The sequence below is a fragment of the Trachinotus anak genome, unplaced genomic scaffold (assembly GCF_046630095.1).
Source record: "Trachinotus anak isolate AG129_WGS33_773 ecotype Australia unplaced genomic scaffold, CSIRO_AGI_Tana_v1 ptg000016l, whole genome shotgun sequence".
In the NCBI taxonomy this organism is placed as follows: Eukaryota; Metazoa; Chordata; class Actinopteri; order Carangiformes; family Carangidae; genus Trachinotus; species Trachinotus anak.
Window position 1 is genome coordinate 20,200,828 of NW_027273867.1, and position 18,658 is coordinate 20,219,485.

The 18,658-nt window shown below is 40.3% G+C and overlaps 1 protein-coding gene across 1 annotated transcript in view; it reads left to right on the forward strand.

Moving 5' to 3' along the window:
* Nucleotides 1-10,308, forward strand: part of tmem170b (transmembrane protein 170B) — a 32,340-nt gene extending 22,032 nt beyond the window's left edge. Inside the window, exons 5-6 of the mRNA XM_071499864.1 lie at nt 8,606-8,717; nt 8,949-10,308. The gene's annotated coding sequence lies outside the window, so the exon portion shown is untranslated. The remainder of the gene's footprint in view (nt 1-8,605; nt 8,718-8,948) is intronic.
* Nucleotides 10,309-18,658: the final 8,350 nt, after the last annotated feature.

The following is an 18,658-nucleotide window of genomic DNA, read 5'->3' on the forward strand; positions in this document are numbered from 1 at the left end:
AGCAGTTCTCAAAATACAAACCTGACAGAAGCCGGAATTGCATTTAAAATGGAAGAGAAGTTCAAGTGTAAGCACTGAGTGAAGTTGAAGTGGAAATCCTGAAAGAAGTTGAGATGTCTGTGAAAGTGTAGGTGATAAACTCAATCCTGAAAGGAATCGATGCCAGAAAGTTAGTCAGCTGAAGTGTTGCTCTGAAGGCAGTGCAAGTGTATGAACTGGTAGTTGAACTTAACTTAATGAGACCTGAAAGGATTTGAAGTGTTGGTCTAAGTATAAGCACTGGCAGTTGAAGTGGAAGCTCTGAAAGCAGCAAATTACATAATAGTTTTTCAGTCATTCTTTGTCTTTATATTTGTATCTGAGTCCAGTTTTTGCCCTGATAGTCATCTTCTGATTGATTGATTGATTGATTGATTGATTGATTGATTAATTTAAAAAAAACAACAACAGCAGCAGGTGGTAGTAGAAGATGACGGTGATGAAGTTTTCTATTTATAGGTTATAAATTATAAGTGTATGTTGCTTTTAATCAGATTTTATGAAATTTATAGGAAAAAAAATCCAAAAATAACTAAAACTAATCAGATTACAGGAAATTTACCCTCAATTATATGTTTACATGGCATCAATGAAACTAATTTTAGAAGTCTCCTCATCCTGTCTCTGGAACACTATTACACTGTCTGTCCCTTTGTCCTCTCATATTAAATGATGATGAGGAGGAAAAACAGCCAAAATATGCGTCCATTGTTCTGCAGAGCCTTTGCTCTACATGCCCCTGTTTCTCCTCTCCGGTGAGAACAATGAAGATCCCCCACTGGGTCGCGTCTTCGTCGATGATTAGTTTCTGATGAAGGACTATTGTCTTGACCAACAGTGGTCGTGTGCGAGGGACAGTGTGACAAACACGAGCCAACACCCCTCGGTCTCTGGCTTTGTCTCCTGCACCAGACAGGAAGGACTGTAAACTTTGATGAATGTGTATGAATCCAGGAAACCATGAAAATCCTAAATAAAGAGCCGTATATGGTTTGAAAAAACAGGGCAGGGCCTTCAAACCTCTGATCTTTGGGCCTTTTACGTCCATTTTATTAATGTTTTGGAGCAACCTTCTTCCATCAAGGTTAAAATGAATTGATTTCACCATCATGTTCTGACATGTTTTAGGCCAAAAACATATCTTCAGCTTTTTGAATTCAACCAAACAAGGTCTTGACAGCAGGACAGAAGGTACATGGCATTTAGCTGCAGATAAAGACGAGCAGATGTGGGACAGTTAACACCCCATGTCCACCAAAAGCTGTGGGCGAAGTAGTTTTCACACCCATATTTGCAATGTAGTTCCTCTGATTTATTTGTTTCCAATTATACATAAGATCAAATCCCCGACAGTTAAATTTTAAAATGAATACAGTTGTTGTAAGATGACACAGTTTTGAATCCTTTAACATTTTAGTGTTATTGCAGAGGGCTGTGCTCAGTTTTGTTGTAGAAATACTGTATGTACAGGAAAAAATACAAACAAATCTTGCTACTCTTGACCCGTTATCATGGTACCCACCAAATCTTCATCTAAAAAAATGCTTAAAAAAATTCTTAAAGACTTAAATTCTTCAACGACGAATGAAACCCCTCTCTGAAGACTTTATGAGGTGAAACTTAACAACATAGTTCACAAAATCTTGAGTAGTTATGAAGGAAAAAGCAACCTGATGGCTGATGAATCGCTAATAACTCGGGAGTACAGAGCACATGAAGATGAGCTATTGAGAACAGACTGGGAGATACTATATTAATTCATCATTATCTGTAAATCGATATACTGACCATTTCTTCACGGGTCATTCCTGATTAACTCTGATTAACTACCTACTCATTAATTAACCGAAAACTTAATGAGTAGCTTCTGAGTTTTTACAGAGGAATTCACATGTAGTTCCTTCATAACAAACCAGAGACAGCGTCATATTCAGGACATTTTTACACTTATATTTAGGATCAGTTCATTGTTGGGTTTGGTCTTTTCATGGGATTTGTTGACAGTAAATATAAAGAATATTACCAGGCTCATCCTTTTAAAATAATTTGTCACCTGCTGGTTAACAGAGAAGAGATTTCATAGCACTGTTCAGTATAACTCTGAATGCAGAGCTGCAGTCTGCACTTCACTTGTTATTCTCCATTAAACCCACAAGAGAGCAGCATCGCACCCCTCACTCAGCGGCTGCCGGCTGCTCGGCTCCGACTTGCATCACCCGCTGGGATCCCCGCAGTGATTCATCCTCCGAGCCGCTGGGACTGACGACTGAGTCAGAGAGCCCATCACTCATTTAGCCAGTCAATATCTGATCCGAGCGGTGATGATCCCCTGTAAATGAAGGCTTTAGCTTTATACTCACCTGCGGCACAGTGGGAGTGATGGCCCGCTCCTGCATCTGAGGCAGCACGCTCACACTGCTGTGGCGCAAACTGGAGGAAATATTGGAAAAAGGGGATTGTTGTTTTTACTTAGAATTATTGCACCTTTAACCATTATGAGGAATATTTGCACAGAAAAAAGTGAAGTAACATCCATGTAAAGGAGATGTTGGCAAATACAGCACTATAATATCTGGAAAAATAATTAGCCGTTGAACGAACCACAGGAAGATGCAATAAAGTCAGTTAATTAAGTCCCCTACAGTACAAACTATAGTAAAGTAATTTATATACTCTGTTACAGATGCCACAACTCATCATGCAAACTTGGGATTTCTGTTTTTTTGGTAGAAATTTTTTCCATTAAATTGGAAAAAATCAGATTTTCACTGAAAGGTTCATAAGATGAGTTTTTTTCTAAATCATAACTTTTTACAATTTACAAATTCTGCCTTCCAATGATCTTGTGTTTCTTTTAGTTAACCCCCACTCCCTTTTCTTTTACTTTTTTTCTTATTCAAGTATTATTTTTTCTCTTGTAGCTCCAGGTAATGAGTGTATCGGCTGCAGGTTTCCATGAATAATCATTACAGGTGTGACCAGGTGTCCCCTCACAGCTGCTCTGTCTGACTGACTCAGGGGAGAAGATCTGGGATGTTTTAAAGAGGACGACTGCGATGGTATCATTTATACTTTTTCTGCAGCTTTCTCATGCTTGTTAATCCATAATTGGGACCTTCATGTTTAGATCAGGACAGGGATTTAATAAGTGTGGGGTAGATATAAATGTGCTCTGGCTTTATGTGCTCGAGGTGTGAAGGAGGAATGGAACAGTAAAATAGGAAAAGAGGAAATTAAAATTTTTTCTTTCCTTTTTTAGCTCTTGAAGTTCTTAAGTTAAATTACTCATTAATCTCTTTCAATAGTAATTATCTATTTATCGTCTCTATCACGTCTTCTTTTCTACTGAAGTTAGCATGCTAACCAGCTAGCCCCAGCCTTGTCTTATAAACACAACAATGGCCGAAGCTCTTGTGAAGCGACAATCACCACAACCCGCTCCGAGAAAGAAACCACGCTCGTAACCAGAGAGAACATACAAACAGCCCCTTTACTAAGCATTTAAAATATCCTTATAACTGTATACAACTACCTTAAAGTGCGTTAAAAACCATACTTATAAATAAACGCTGAATTTGCCAACTTAAAGTAAAGTGTTTCCCAGGTATTTTCTAAAGTTACCCTCGTCTTTTTCATACAGCAGCTCAGAAACGAAACACCTGTCTGATGAAAAGAGGGAGTCTCGTACTAAAAATGAGATTATATGCTTGAAATTGATTAATTTAAGCTACTTTCACCAGGTATTATATAAACTAACTGTTAATTACCTAATCATTATCAGTTTCTATAATTTCATATTAATATACTAACTTTCCTCCAGGGCCAATAGCAGGCTGCATTTTTTTAAACATATAAAATTGTTATCTGTGCAGACGCTGACAGAAATTCAGCAACAGCATATGAAGTATAACATTTATACTTGTCAACAATCAAATCTTGACGTCTGACTCATTTTGTTGTAGAACTGAACCACCAACAATTTGTTTTTTCCTTTCAGCAAAAACAATACCAACATCTACAGGAGTGTCATCCATCTTTGTAATTAACTCGGCTTTGAAGGGCCTTTTTCTTTCTTTCCCTTCAGATTGAATCTCGTGTCTCTTTTCTTCTCAGATGGACAAAAGGGATTTGGAGTCGTGATAAGAATCAGTGATGTGTCTTTGAGGATGACTCGTTTTACACAGTGTGATGATAAGACGGCGCATGTCTCACGGCTGAGATAGCATCACGCTGCACACTGAGTGTGTCGGATGCTTTTCAGACACAAGGATGAAGGATTTCCTCCTTCATCCACTCTGCTGCTCTGTTATGTAATGTGCACGCATCGGTTGTAACTGCAAAGTGTCTGGTGGTTTCTTGATCCAGATGAGCTGCGCTATAAACAAGCTTCATTCTCATCTATAATGGATCGCCACCGTAAAAACGTTTGTCGTCCCTGCAGTTCAGGACGTCTCCGTAAAACCTGATGTCCTACCGGAACAGTTATGTAACAACCAGGGGTGGCTTTAGAAACTTTTGAAAAAGGGGGCACAGGTTTAATGTGGGATTGTGGTGGGGGTTATTTTATAGCATGATCAGTGTCCAGGACTTGGACATGAGTGACTTAACTTGGCCTCAGCACCGAGGACTTGGATTTGGACTTGGACTCAAGCATCAACTGCATTCAGACTCACCCTTGAAGACCCAGACTTGGACTCAGTTAACGGGGACTCCACTAGGACTCTGACTCAAACGTTGAGGACTCGCACTCAACGACAACACTGATAGTTGCACAGTTTGTTCAGTGAAATAGATTAAGGCCAAATAAACTTTAAATATGAAATCATGATGGTATCAATGAATAGTTTGTGCTTGCAGCTCCAAACAGATTTTGAAATTACCGGCCCCTGGACATAGACATGTCAAAGGTCCCCCACCCCTGCTACACAGGAGCAGAAACCCCAGATTCATTTGTTTGTGCTCTTTGGGATTTACTTTCATATCTTTGTGGGTGTTTTGTGTCACTGTTTTGAGGTCACTCCTGGTCACGCCTTTGGCCTCACCTCTGTGTAACATGTGGCACACGAGTAAAAGGCCACAGACACGCACAATGGCTTTCTTCAAGATGGACAAAACAATGGTGGACCCCTATCAGGCGCCTCATCTACCAGACCTGCCCGCCCGGACCGCAGCCTCCCTGCCTGGGCCGGGCGGTGACATTTTGATTGAGCACACTGGGTCGGTCGCGGTAACAAGCCACCACTGAGATGTCGCTGCTGATTTGAGCTTCGTCTGCCATCCTGTGACTTTCAGTCAGCGAGGCGAGGACGGGGGCACTTTTTCCCGGTCATTACTCTCAGTCGGCTGGCCGGGACACTGACCTTTCCGCCGGGGTTGGTTTGGAAGTAAATGCCGATTAGATGTGACAGTGATGTGCTCTCAGGTGTGAGCTGGGCGAGTTCCAGACAGGTGTAGCATTGTGTAATAAAACATAACACTGGACTTGTGCTGAGTGCAGCCTCTTAAAATAGCGATTATGCACCAAATCTGATCAGTTCTCGTCAGAGACAGTGTGGGGAGGGGATGGGTAAGAGGAGCCAGTGTTTATTTCACAGTAACTACACTGAATTAATCATGTGGTCACAGATACAGGAAAACTCTCACTAAATGCAGAGGAGCAATTAACACATCTGTAAGTGAAAAAATGTGAATCCTGAAGATGCTAATTTACATCATTCCTTGTTATTTGTGTTGTTTGTGTTGTAGTGTTGTGTTGTAGTTCTCCGGGGACCATATTAAAATTCAAGACATTTCGGCCTCTGCTGCATTAATTTCAACCACTCTTTTAAAAATCTTTCTATCACAGACCCCCTCCAACTTTATAACAGTACTAATCTACTGTAAATAGATTTTCCACTTTCAGCTCTGTGGGAATCTGACACTCACCTCCACAAATAATAGAGACTTTTAACTAAATAGCCATTTGGTAGAGTTGACATTATTGAACAGTTATATAAAACGAGGGGCATCGTTGAGAAACTAATCATGATGTTAACAGAACAATTTCACTAAAAGGTCCATTAGTAGTTCTGGAGCTTTCAATCGCATCACACCATTTTCCTCAGCAGATGAAGTTTAAATGTTCAAAACTCTGTCTGTTTTTCCATGAACTTTAAGGACATGTTGGCTTAAAAGTTCATTACACTGGAGGTTCATCAGTCATGTGATCATGGAGATTTCTTGCATGGAAGTAGATGCATTTCATTTATTTATCATTTAATCAATTAAGCTTTTATTTTATCAGCAGACAAATCAGTACAATTACAGGTGAAGACAGATTAGTTAAAAGCTTTTGGTTGCATTTGTGAAACTGGATCAACAGCTGAAATTATTAGGCTCGGTGAATGGCTGGTGACTCATATGGCTAAAAGTGGATTATTTTAACCGGCTCCCCTCATCTTCAGGCCTGCTCGCTTTTCATGTTCAAAGGATCCAAATACATACAGAAAGATATTCAGCTAAGGACTGATTTTAGCTGAGGTTTTGTGCGATCTTTGGATTCGATATTTAGACAGCAGAGCCTGTGATGCAAGAAAACAATACATGGAAGATTGAAGTGTATAATAACAGCACTGCTCATTGAGAGGAACAAAGATTACAGAGGGAGTGTTGGATGCATTTTTTATATGAGAGAACTGGATGCTATAGGAGGCTGATTAACCGTATTGTATTTATTTTTTTACACCATAATGGGAGAAAATGTGCCTGGTCTCACCCAGATGAAGATGTCATGATATTATAACAACAGTGTACAGTTGGGAAATGTCTAAACTAATACTCTTTCTCTTTTTTTTTTTTTCTTCTTAGAAATAGGCAGTGGGTGGGTGGGCAGATTGTGGGGTAAAAATAAAGAGCAAAGAGAATGAGTCACCGTTCCCTCAATCCCAGTCTGGATATAAATACATCCACATAGACACACGTACATGCATACGCTTCTCCACGCGTGGCCGACATTACATAAGCTGGAGCGTGGGAGGTGTGATGCGAGGCATGTATAATTCATCAATGTGGGACTCAGCTGAGGGGTAGCTCTTATACCCAAGCGAGCCCCCGAACGCATCGCCAGTGTTTTGGGTTGAGTTTGATGCTCTTCTCTGCGTGGACGAGCGAGTGTTAAATCAGTCAGTTGCAGTGGTGAGTGTAAACTGACAGACGACCCAGAGGCTTTACACAGTGGATATCAAACATGACAGACAGTGAGGAGAAAGATCAGATTGTCACTGTGGTGGAGCAGAAGTGGAAACAGGAGGATGTGAGGAGAAATACGGGGAGGATGGTGCTACTTTAGTTCAAATACACCAGATTTAAATCAGCATTCGCTCTCTTTTAGCTCCTGTTTCCTCTCCACCGAGGGAAATATCTGACTCTTTAGCTGCTAAATGCTCCACAGGCTAGTCTTTAACTCTGTGTTTTATTTTCTGTTGTTTAGTGTTGTGCAGGTAAAGCACAGTAAAGCTGCAGGCCGAGAAAACAAAACAAGGAGCTGAAAGGTGCTAAAACGCTCCATAAAGCTGAGGGGAACTGCAGAGACTGGTGCTAAATTCTCTGTGGGTTCATCTTCACCTCTTTCACATACGAGTAATGATTGATGATTGACTTCAAAGAGAGCTGTTGAAAGCATGATATATATACACATCACACACAAATAATTCAATTCACTTTATTTAACCGGGTTAATCGAGTCCTGGGTAGAAACTGTGTGTAAAAAACAAAAATAAAATAAATGAAACATACCAAACAGCAGTGGCAACAGCCTGCACAGTCTGCAGATTAAGTGTACTGAAATCCAGATTTAATTTTACATCTAAAAGCATCTGGACTATAGACCACTGTGGTATTTCAGCCCATTTAAACAATGTGACACAGATAAGACGCACACAGTCAGTACGGTTAATTTAATTCCCTCCACTATATCATCGGTTCAAAACCTGCGGGTCAGGGCCCTGGCAACAGCTCACAAGATGGTAGATGTGCTAGAGACAAATCTAATCTGTGGAATATTGCATAGATATATCACCAACATTTACTCGGATGAAATGATCACATTTAGAGATAAAAATCACTGTTTTTTGGACAAATATATGACTGTGATGAGCAGACACTTCTTCACTATAAACAGTCACAAGTCAAAACTCCTGCACTGTGTTGTCAACAGATTATCAGTCTTTGTAGCGTCTCATGAGACAGGCTATGGATTATGTGCTGAATCTGGTCTCTTTATTTTATTTTATTTTATTATATTTTATTTTATTTTATTTTGGCACTGCAGTAGTGTTGGGTGAGAGACCACGTCACTCAAAGTGTCTACAGACTTTGCACAATTTCCACAACCTTTGGAAATAAAGAGAAGGGTTTTCATCAGGTCACAGACTGAGAGTAGTCTCCATTTTTTGTATTACAACTACACAGTTTCAAGTCAAAAGTCTGCATGTGCTATTATACATTATTAAGCTTAAATTAACTCCACAACAATGACAAATGATGTGTATTAAGGGTTGACGCGAGTGTTTTTCTGTTTTGTCCACAGGGGGCACAAGAGAGCTGAAAACCCAGTCACCACTGCCTGAGTCTCCCCTGCAGCTGACAGTAAACTGAGGCCCACATCCTGCACTGTTTATATGATCTGGAATGCATGTATGGTATGTATCATCCTACAACAATTGAATTTTTCATTGAGAAGTCACTGCATTACATGGCTGCGAGACTTGTCTATCAAAAAGAAAAAGAAAACGCATGAAAGCCAGAGCTGCTGCCAGCAGTAATACCAAGAGAGCAGTAAAGATGTGAGAGAGCAGCTCCGGGGGAAAGTCTGCATTTGATTTTGATTACAGCTAATATACTTTAAACTACTTAAAATCCCATGTTTCCAGTCCACAGTGTTCAGATCTGAGTGAGTTATTACCAGTGAAGATGAAGGCTGTAGAAGAAGTGAAAGAAGTGTTGCTTCATTCATGGACAGCCTTGAAGAAATGTTTGGTTTGATAATCAGAGGAAACTCTGCCCTCAGTGTGAGATAAAATGTAGTTTTTTTAACATTAGAGAAGACAAACTAACACGATACTGTGCTCATTTAGTGGCAGTATACTGGAGTTTGATTCCACAGTAACAACGGAAACACTTCAGGCATCATGTATGACCCTCACCTACTTTCATTCTCCACTGTCTTTAGGGGAACCACTGCATATGTCAACAACAGTAACCAAGATGGTTTCATTTCCTCATTAAGGTCAAATGACACTACAGCTAAAGGACAAAGACAGAAACCAAAACAAAACAGTTCGACCGAACCAATAAAAACAAAACTAATCAATTCATCCAGCTAAAACTAAAGGAGACAAATACAGGGACATACGGTTCTAGCATCTAAATCACTTCATTTAGCCGAATTTGTGTTTGCATTTTCTGCTCTATACAAACACAAACAAGGACTTACAAAAATAAACTTCCTCTTACAAAAATAATTTTCAACATCTTGGGAAATATTATTATGATGATACTTAAGTTACTGCTCACAGCAATGAATAGTTTGGGATATAACCACCATAAAACCACAACTTTCCATTTTTACACTTTAGCTTTGTTATGGATTAAACACGAGAGATAACCGTGTTATTTAGTGAGCTTCGGAGGAGCTGATTGTGTTACTGTTGGACAGAGCCAGGCTGTTTCCCCCCTTTATGAGTCTTTGTGCTAAGCTAAGCTAACCAGCTGTTGTCTGTAGCTTCATATTTAACATACAGATATGATGGTACTGTATACTGACACCATCTAACTCTCTGCAAGAAGGCGGAGAAGCTTCATTTTGGTTATAAACAATCTCCACTTTAGCCAAACACAGACAAACATTAAAGTTATTACCAAAACTGTTGTTGACATCCATCACTTTACCAGAGCAGTTTCCCAGAAATTACATTTATATTGTTCTTATTTCTCTTCTTCATTACATTGTGATGGAAAAACATAATTGCTGGCTAGATTATGTTCAAAGGCAATGTTTTTTTTGTGTTTTGTTTTTTTTTTGCTTGCTTGTCTTTTTGGAAAATTTATGTACTGCTCCTGAGTCACAGAGGGGATTCATGGTGAATGGTTCAAGTTCAAGACTTTGACACCAGCTTGCATCAAAACTTCCATCTGTTGTTGGGTTAAGGCAACAAAAGCTCTTTGGTTGAAGTTGAGGTTCGGGAAGGAAGGTGGTTTTAGTTAAATATAAATAAACATGTTGTGACTGAAGTCACTGTGATGTTTTTCTTGCGTTGAAATGAACCACAGTCTTCCCCAAGAGCCTTGAGGAACTAAACCTAACCATAAAAGAGTTAATTGTCAATACATGTGGATATTGTTTTGCATGATCAGATAGTTTGGCAGCAAGAAAATGAAATACACTGGCATTGAACATTTTAGTGACAGGATCAGTACCAACATTTTTGCAACTTGCCAAATATGTTAATTAACCAGAATCAGAATCAGTGTGTGTTTGTGCGTGGACTTTGGCTCCGGTTTCAACTGGCTCTCATTGTGCTCACACACAGGACCAATAACAAGGTTCAGGAAGATACACATGGACATCCAGAGGTAACCATCCACGGTGCCATCTTGAAACAAATCATATATTAATTAATTACTAAAAATATCAACATTTCCTCATTGTGTTAACAGAAAATCAAGTCAGCGTTATGATTCCTGTTCATTGCAAATTAGTTATAGACACACACATAATGAACAGGAGACAGGGGTGACCTTAGTAGCTGTGAGTGCACAGTTTTCCTGTCCAATGAGTGATTATTACTAACATTTTGGGCGCCCTCTCTTTCTTGTGTCATGCACAAAACCCTTCCAGCTCTCAGAGAACATTTAAAGGATCAATAAATTGGATTCTGGAGATTTTCCTCTACACACTGACCTGTGGGCCTCTTTGCTCTCTGCTCCAGGCATTGCACTACTTTGACGCTCCCCAGGGCCCATGCTCACAGGGACAGTACAGGGTTATTAAGTGCTGTGTGTAACCCATAAATCAGCTGATGTATGAAGTACCAAGGGAGCTGCATCCGGCTCCTCCTCTCTTCCCTGACTAATGCAGCATTTTTCCAAGCAGGCCCAGTGTGTTTCTTTGTTTCCTGCCCTCTTTCTTTTCCATAGAGGGTCTAAAAGTAGCAACAATACAGCTGACAAGATTTTTTCCCTGTTTTTTCTTCTTCCTGCAAATGTTTTCCAGGCATTCAGAGCACAAACACGTGGAAAGCGCCAACAAACTGTGAAGACTTTAATGTAAAGTAAGGAAAAGCCATGTGTGTCAAAAATTTTAGAAGCACAGCAAACACACACAAAGTCACTGACTGTATTTAAACATTGTTGGGTAATACATGAGATGAGATGATGTAAGAGAAAAACTTTCATTTCAGTATTCCTAGAACTGATCTGCCATCATTTTTAAAGAAATGGTAAACTAATGAGTCAGTGCAGTCATGCCATCTTTAGGAAATTCTGTCTTGCTACAAGTCAAAAATAGAATTTGTTGTATTTTTGTGCCCAAAATGTATCAGAATCAGCCTTAAAAACCCACCAAGTGACTCTTTTGTTTGGTTGCAGCAGCTCCCTTTAAACTCAAACTAATATTCTTAAGCAAACATTTAAACATTGCTAAATTAAAATTGATTGCAACACATAAACTAGTTCCTATGTAGGAATTTGTCAAGACATATTTCAACATACAAACTAGGTGTAACAGTGCTTTAGGTAACCGAACCAACTGACGTGGTTAGTTAGATATCTTGCGAGTGACTCACCGACGGGTGAAACAGGTTATGCAATTAAATTCTGCTAAATGGTGAAGTAAACTAGGAAGATTTTAAATTACATTTTACAAAAACAACATTACCTGAGTTTACGTGAAGTCAATGTATCAAAACCTCTCGAAACTATTAGCTGCCAGGTGTAACGGGTGCATAGCCAACTGATCCAACTGACAAAGCTAACGTTAGCATGCTAATATGCAATCCATTTATACTGGAAAATATGGGCCATACAGTAAAACCCTTAAGACTTGAAATTACAATTCACAGAATCCACTCACAAAATGCTCTTTTAATATTGATAAAGCTAATCCTAATCAAGTTAACCAAATCAAATCCAAGTCATTAATGCGCCCAGAGAGTGACGGTGTGTGCACCCATCTACTTGAACTCAATCATACAGACCTGTGCTCGTCTGGCCTGTAAACACGGCATGTACAGTCCAGACTACTGTTGTTTGTGGTTCCCCGATGGCGGAACAAGTTACTGAATGTTCACAGAGCAGAGGTGTTCTGCGCTATCTTTAAGAATCTTTTGAAGACTCATCTCTTTGGAGAGCACTTCCTTTCCTAACACCTCGAACACCTAAACGTGACTCAGTAGCACTTACTGTGCACTTTCGGTGCACTTCTTTACCGGATCTCCTTGTACTTTGTCTTATTGAACTCATTTAGTACTTACTGCACTTACTCACTTGTAAATTGCTTTGGATTAAAGTATCTGCCAAATGAGTAAATGTATGTAAATGTAAAGCTTGTTACTGTGATGAGTAAACAAAATTATCTAAACTGGGAAGATTTTAAATGATCTAAAAAAAGTTACACTTCCTCAATTACCAAATTGTTATAGTACATCCAACTACTGCTGGTTAGATAAATGTAATCATTACTCATCCTAAAGACAGACATTACTACATTGCGTAAGTCTTTACTAACTACAACAGTTTTTTTAAATTGTGCAATATGATTGAGTAAATCATTAGTTTGAAATTTGCTAGTGAGAATTTATTAATAACAATGAACTTACCACCCAGTCTGTGAAACCCCCAAATCTCAAAACAAAACCAAGGACATGTCCTTGGTAGAAGCTCTGAGTCTGTTTACAAGCTTTACCAGAGTACACTTTGTTTTAGCTACAGTAATGTAATTGAATGCAGCAGCTCTCTTTAATATTTCTTTCTACTCCTCCCTGGAAAGTAATTATTGAATTTTTGCCCCTTCTTTTTTGCCCCCTCTTTTTTTCTGAAAGCAGTTTATGTACTGTCATATATAAGCAGACACTCAAAGTATTTTCCCTTATTAGTACAGCCTGGAGCTTCCCAACAGCAGGGATTTTTCCCTCTGTGGTAACGTCACTGGAAATGTTGACACCACACCAGGCTTCTCCCTCAAACACTCTTCTTCTTCAGGGTCCAGGATTCCAGTCTGGCCTCCCTCATCCCACATCCTACTCAGCGATGGATGGTGTCGGGGTGTCGTCACAGCTCCAGCTAAGTGTTGTACCCTGCAGGTCTGCAGGTCCGTGTCTGCAGCTGAATGGAAACTCTGCAGGGCTGTAGTAATTTACTGGCACTGAGTCTGTGGTACTGACTCAATGCAGGGCAACAAAATCCCAGAGACGAAGGATGTTGGCATTGCTTTAAAGAGTGGCTTAAAAATACATTAGATGTTTTTTTTCCTCTGGCCTATATGTGGGTCACAAGGAAACAGTGAAAAAGGGGGAATTTATTTTTCCTGAAGACTCATTCTGCAGGGCATTGAGAGCTGGATGGAGCCACTGGGGTTGAACAGAGCACAGAAACGAGGTTTACCTCAGCTATACTTTTTCCGAGAAGTGCTGCGTTTAAATCTGGCATTGGGCAAAGTGATTTTCTCACCAGGGATTAGTGTAGGGCGTAAAATCTTTCACTTAACGCAGTCACCGACATCTTTCCACTTCTGCGCCACTGATTAAAAATCAAATCCACATACTATACGACGCTTAAAGTCAGCCTTGAAAGTGGCTTTAGCTTGAGTGGATTCCAGCTTTAACCAAGAAGATTTAAAACAGGCCTGGATGTCATCCTCATTCACTCATGCACACAATTATACACAGTTTGTATAATCTTATCCTGTGCGGCATATGTGAACAATGGCAGCTCAAACTCTCCGATTTGTCATCATGTATTCAGTGCACAGCTCAGCGCAGCCATGATGGATGACATGGGGATACTGTCAGATGTGCTTCCTCTAAGGGCCAACAATCGTCCCTGCTCACACACACAAACACATAGTACACATTGTCCTTCTTCTTTTTATTGATACCTGTCCTTGGATCTGTGCTCAGATCCAAGTTTCTACGGTCGCCAGACATTTGCAGGATCCTGAGAGTTCATGCCTTGCGTGTATGCAAAGATGCTATTTCTGCCCAGAAACATGCATACCAGACATGAGCACATTATGCACACATGCCTCTTGAATATGAGGGATCATTCAGAGATTTAGCCAGCACAGCCTGACTTCAACCTGCTTTAATTTTCTGAGACGAATTCTGTTAAGCCTTGCTGACTGGGAACTAAAGACAAGTTAAATTCCACAGATTTAGATCTCTACTCCAAGAATTTTTCTTCATATAAGATGCAGTGACATTATAAGCCACACTAGCAGCAGGACTCTATGGATGGCAGTGTTGGTTGGTCCACTTCTTTGGCAAAGACTGAAATATTGCAACAACTACTATGAAATGTTGTACAGAAATTCGTGGTGCCCAGAAGACGAATCATACCGACTTTGGCTAATCCCCAAGTGTCACCACAACGTTGACATATTTGGTTTTGACTGAAATATCTCAACAGATATTGGATGTATGTTGTGAAATTTGGTGCAAAAGTTCATGTCCCTCTTGGAGTGAATTGTAATAACTGTGGTTATCGCCTGACTTCATCTAGCTGAAATTTAAATTTGTGCAGTACTTTGGTTTATAAACAAATACCCACAAAACTAATCACATTCCCATCAGTCAGCTGTACGTGGTGTTTTATGTGAACGTTAGCATTTAGCTGAAAGCACCAAACAAACAAGATAAGACAGATAACATAAAAAATATGCCACAAAATTACTCACAGACCCCCCTCCAATGAAAATCAAGTTTGTATCCTTGTTAACATGACCACATGATGTTTTTTTATATAGTGAAAGTCAATTACATGACTGAGTATTTCCACCTTGGAACTGCAGTGAACCAATGACAGTTTCATAAAAACAGATTCAGACAGTCAGAGATTAATACGACACATCTCTAAGGAACCAAACTTGCAGGGATGGGGGGCAAATAAACCCGAAACCTTCTCATTACAGAGTCAGAGTTTGCACTAGAACAACCAATGACGCTGTGTCAGCTACTGCCAGTTACAAGCTATTAATGTATTACATGATGTGTATTTTTAGAGAGTTTAAAACACGTCTGGAGAGGAACTTTAAATGTGACTGATGCCATTATGCAGAGGATGTAAGAAGCTTTTCTGATTTCAACCATCATTCTCTTGCACTGCTTTAAAACTTGACTTGGTTAAAATAATTGTCCAAGGGCAGAAAAGTGGCTTTTAATTGATCAGTTTTCCGACAGACAATGCCAGCGAGGAGGGCCCCAGCCTGAAGCATCTATTTCTGCCTCCTGGGCAAGAAGCCGGTTCGATGGACTGTCAGATGGCGCTTGAATGGAGCTTTGAGACGGCGTTGAGGGCTGAGAGAGTCCTCAGCGCTGTACACTTCAACACAGAGATCAGCTCTTGTGTGAGGACGGCTGGTGATGTTATTGTACAGCTGAGTTCGGTCCTGACCTTGAATTCATCTAGTGGAGCTGATTGCTCACACAAACTCACACTGTTTCCCGTTCAGCCGCTGACAACATGTACATTGTACTGTACGGGCTGGGTGAGAGCTTGCAACACATTTTCGTTCGCTGTGCTTTGATGGACAGCCATAAATAACAGATTATTTCAGTGCAGGTAGTAAAATCTGGTGAATGTTTAATTTGTTTATCAAACAACACCAGGGTGAGCCATCATTGCCGAGATGTTTCCCCTCCCGGTGACTGTAAAACACCTCCTAGGAACAACATTTCCGGACACCAGAGAGAGGCCATCTTGTTAATAATGTGTATCAGCGGGTGATAAATCAACCAGTCAAGTCATGTGGCTGGAGAATGTCCTGTTGCCTGAACAGAGAGTGTGTGTGTTTACACTGTGTGTGTGTGTGTGTGTGTGTCTGTCTAAACGGTGGTTGGGTGTGGGGGGGTGGAGTCTTGCCGTTGCCCGGCAACAGCCTCAGTTATGTAACATCATATGGTGCGATGTAAACAAAGCATCCAGCTAAGTGTACACGCCCCATCTTTTATCGGTGCTGTGGAGATTTTGCTGGAAGGAGTTAAATTTAAAACTGCAGTCTCTCTTTCTCTCTTTATGCCCTTCTTCCATTGATGATATAAAAAAAAAAAAATCCTTTATGGATACAAATTACACTGACAGCAGGGGACATTATAGCCTCATAATTTACCTTTTACAACCATGCATGGCACCTCTAATTGAAAAGCCTGAAATACAGTTTGTTAGTGAGGCAAGTGGCTGTTTGTGCTCTGCTTCTGGATTGCGTAATGGCGTTTAAATGGAAAACCGTCCTGTGTGATATGTGCATAAGGTAGAGCTTATCTCCACAGGACAGCTTGTGTGCCAAAACCATTGTAATGTATTTATATATGGTTTTTATGGCCGGTTCCTTGCATATCAGCTGCAATAGGAAGTGTACAGAGGAGAAAAAAAAAGGGGGGATGAAAGGACGCCACCCTATAAATACTTCAGCAACATCAGTCTTTATCCAAACGCCTCACTGTGTGCCAAGAGAAATAGGACACTCAGGCATTCCCTTATGAATACTCTCTTTCTTTGGAAGGTCGCGTTCAATAAATATCTATTTTTGATATGAAGGGGAACAAAGATAGAAAAACAGCACAAGAACCCCCGTGAACATTGGTTACAGAGGGACACAAACAGCAGTGCCGTCCCTGCACATAAGAGCCTATTGTTCACGAGGACAGTTCTGCTGGGCAGCTGTGCTTATTTTCTGTATCCACTCCAGGATATTAATAGCCCCACTGCCATTCACTAACACTGCTGTTGGGACAGTTGAGGAAGTCCCCTTCTCATAATATGAGCAAACTGTGATTATATTGCTGAACTGACATTGAATTAACTGACATGGCAGAGTCTGGGAATGTCAGGGGATCTGAACTGTGGTTTTTTCGGTCAAGAAAACCCTTCCAGATAGTCAGAGAAACAGGAATTAGACAGAAAGGGAAAACATTTGACCCTTCAGACCACACTTGAGTCCGTCACTTGATACTCAGACCTAGTTTAGTTTGGTAACTTTTATTTAAACAGCCCAAAATCACCAGTCACCTCCAAAAGTTGCACAATCCGTACAGCATATGACTCCCACATAAAGAAAGAAGTCTTAGGAGGAGGGATCTTATGGAAAAGATGGTATACACAGAGTAAACAGAAACAACAATAAGAACAATAAACTAAGGAGACCCAGGTGCTTGATACTGATAAGACCCAGGTTAGACTCTTTTTTTTTTACACCAAGTTTTCAGAATTTAGTGTAATAAGGTCAAATTTTCCAGCTGCAGCTTTTTGAAGGCTGGATGGTCCTTCAGCTCTGCCCGCCCCTCTGTAAAAGTCACTGCACACCACTGCTATAAATATGTTAGTTATATTATTATGGGGGTTACACGTGTTAGGTTAGGAAAACATTTGTACAGGACCGGTACGTCTAACCTGCGGGAGCCAAAGTGCAGATATATAAAAGTTTAAAGTAATGGGAGCACTACTGTCTTAGCACAATAGCTAACAAGTACATTTTTTAAACTTTTTTAAAGTGAATCAGAAGAAACATTTAAAGGTCAGCTTATGCTAGCTTGCTGCTCCTGTTTACTTTCATAAGTCAAATATTTTACCCCTGTAAACTCTGCGTCTGCAAGAACAGGGAAATTGATGAGGAGAAACAGCAGCAGGAAGTTATGTGACACCCAGTTTTTCCCAGCGACCAAAAAAGCCTCTGCTTTATTACTGTGGGTATGATCATCGGCCTCTATAAGATATACAGCCGAGAATCATCAGGACAGCAGTGGAAACTAATTCAGTGACTGCCTATGATTCATCCAAGAGGTGAATTATTAGGAGAGAGGGGCAGGGTGAAGAACGGAGCCCCGAGATCCCCAAACTTCATTACTCTAAATCTACAAACACCTTCAGAGCAATACCACATTTCTGCTGAACCTTAAAGACACAGATGGCTCCAGTCCAACTGCAACCACAAAAAACTCTGATTCGATCCGCGCTCGCATTGACTTTGGCTCACAGGCTGGCAGCTGAGGGCTCAATTAATAAACAATTGTTCTACTCTTGGCATTGCATTAGCTCAAACCAAACAAGCTGTCTTCTGAGGAAAAATTGGTTATGTAAAAAGGTTTTCGCATCGCACACAGACACGCACTTCCCCTCCCCTTTTTTCATCCTGCACTGAAAAACCAAAAACATCTACATTTTTACGTGGGTGTACACACAGCAGTGAATGCAGGAAAAAAAAAATCAACGTTCATAGAGAAAAATGAGAAGCCTTGGTGGCAACAGTTGCCATTTCATTTCATGTTAAGTGAGAGAGAGGAACTGAATCACCTTCACATGCATTAAGTCAGTGAAACCCCTCATTCATTCACACAAAATAAATCCTCAAATGGACAGAAATGCTGCATCG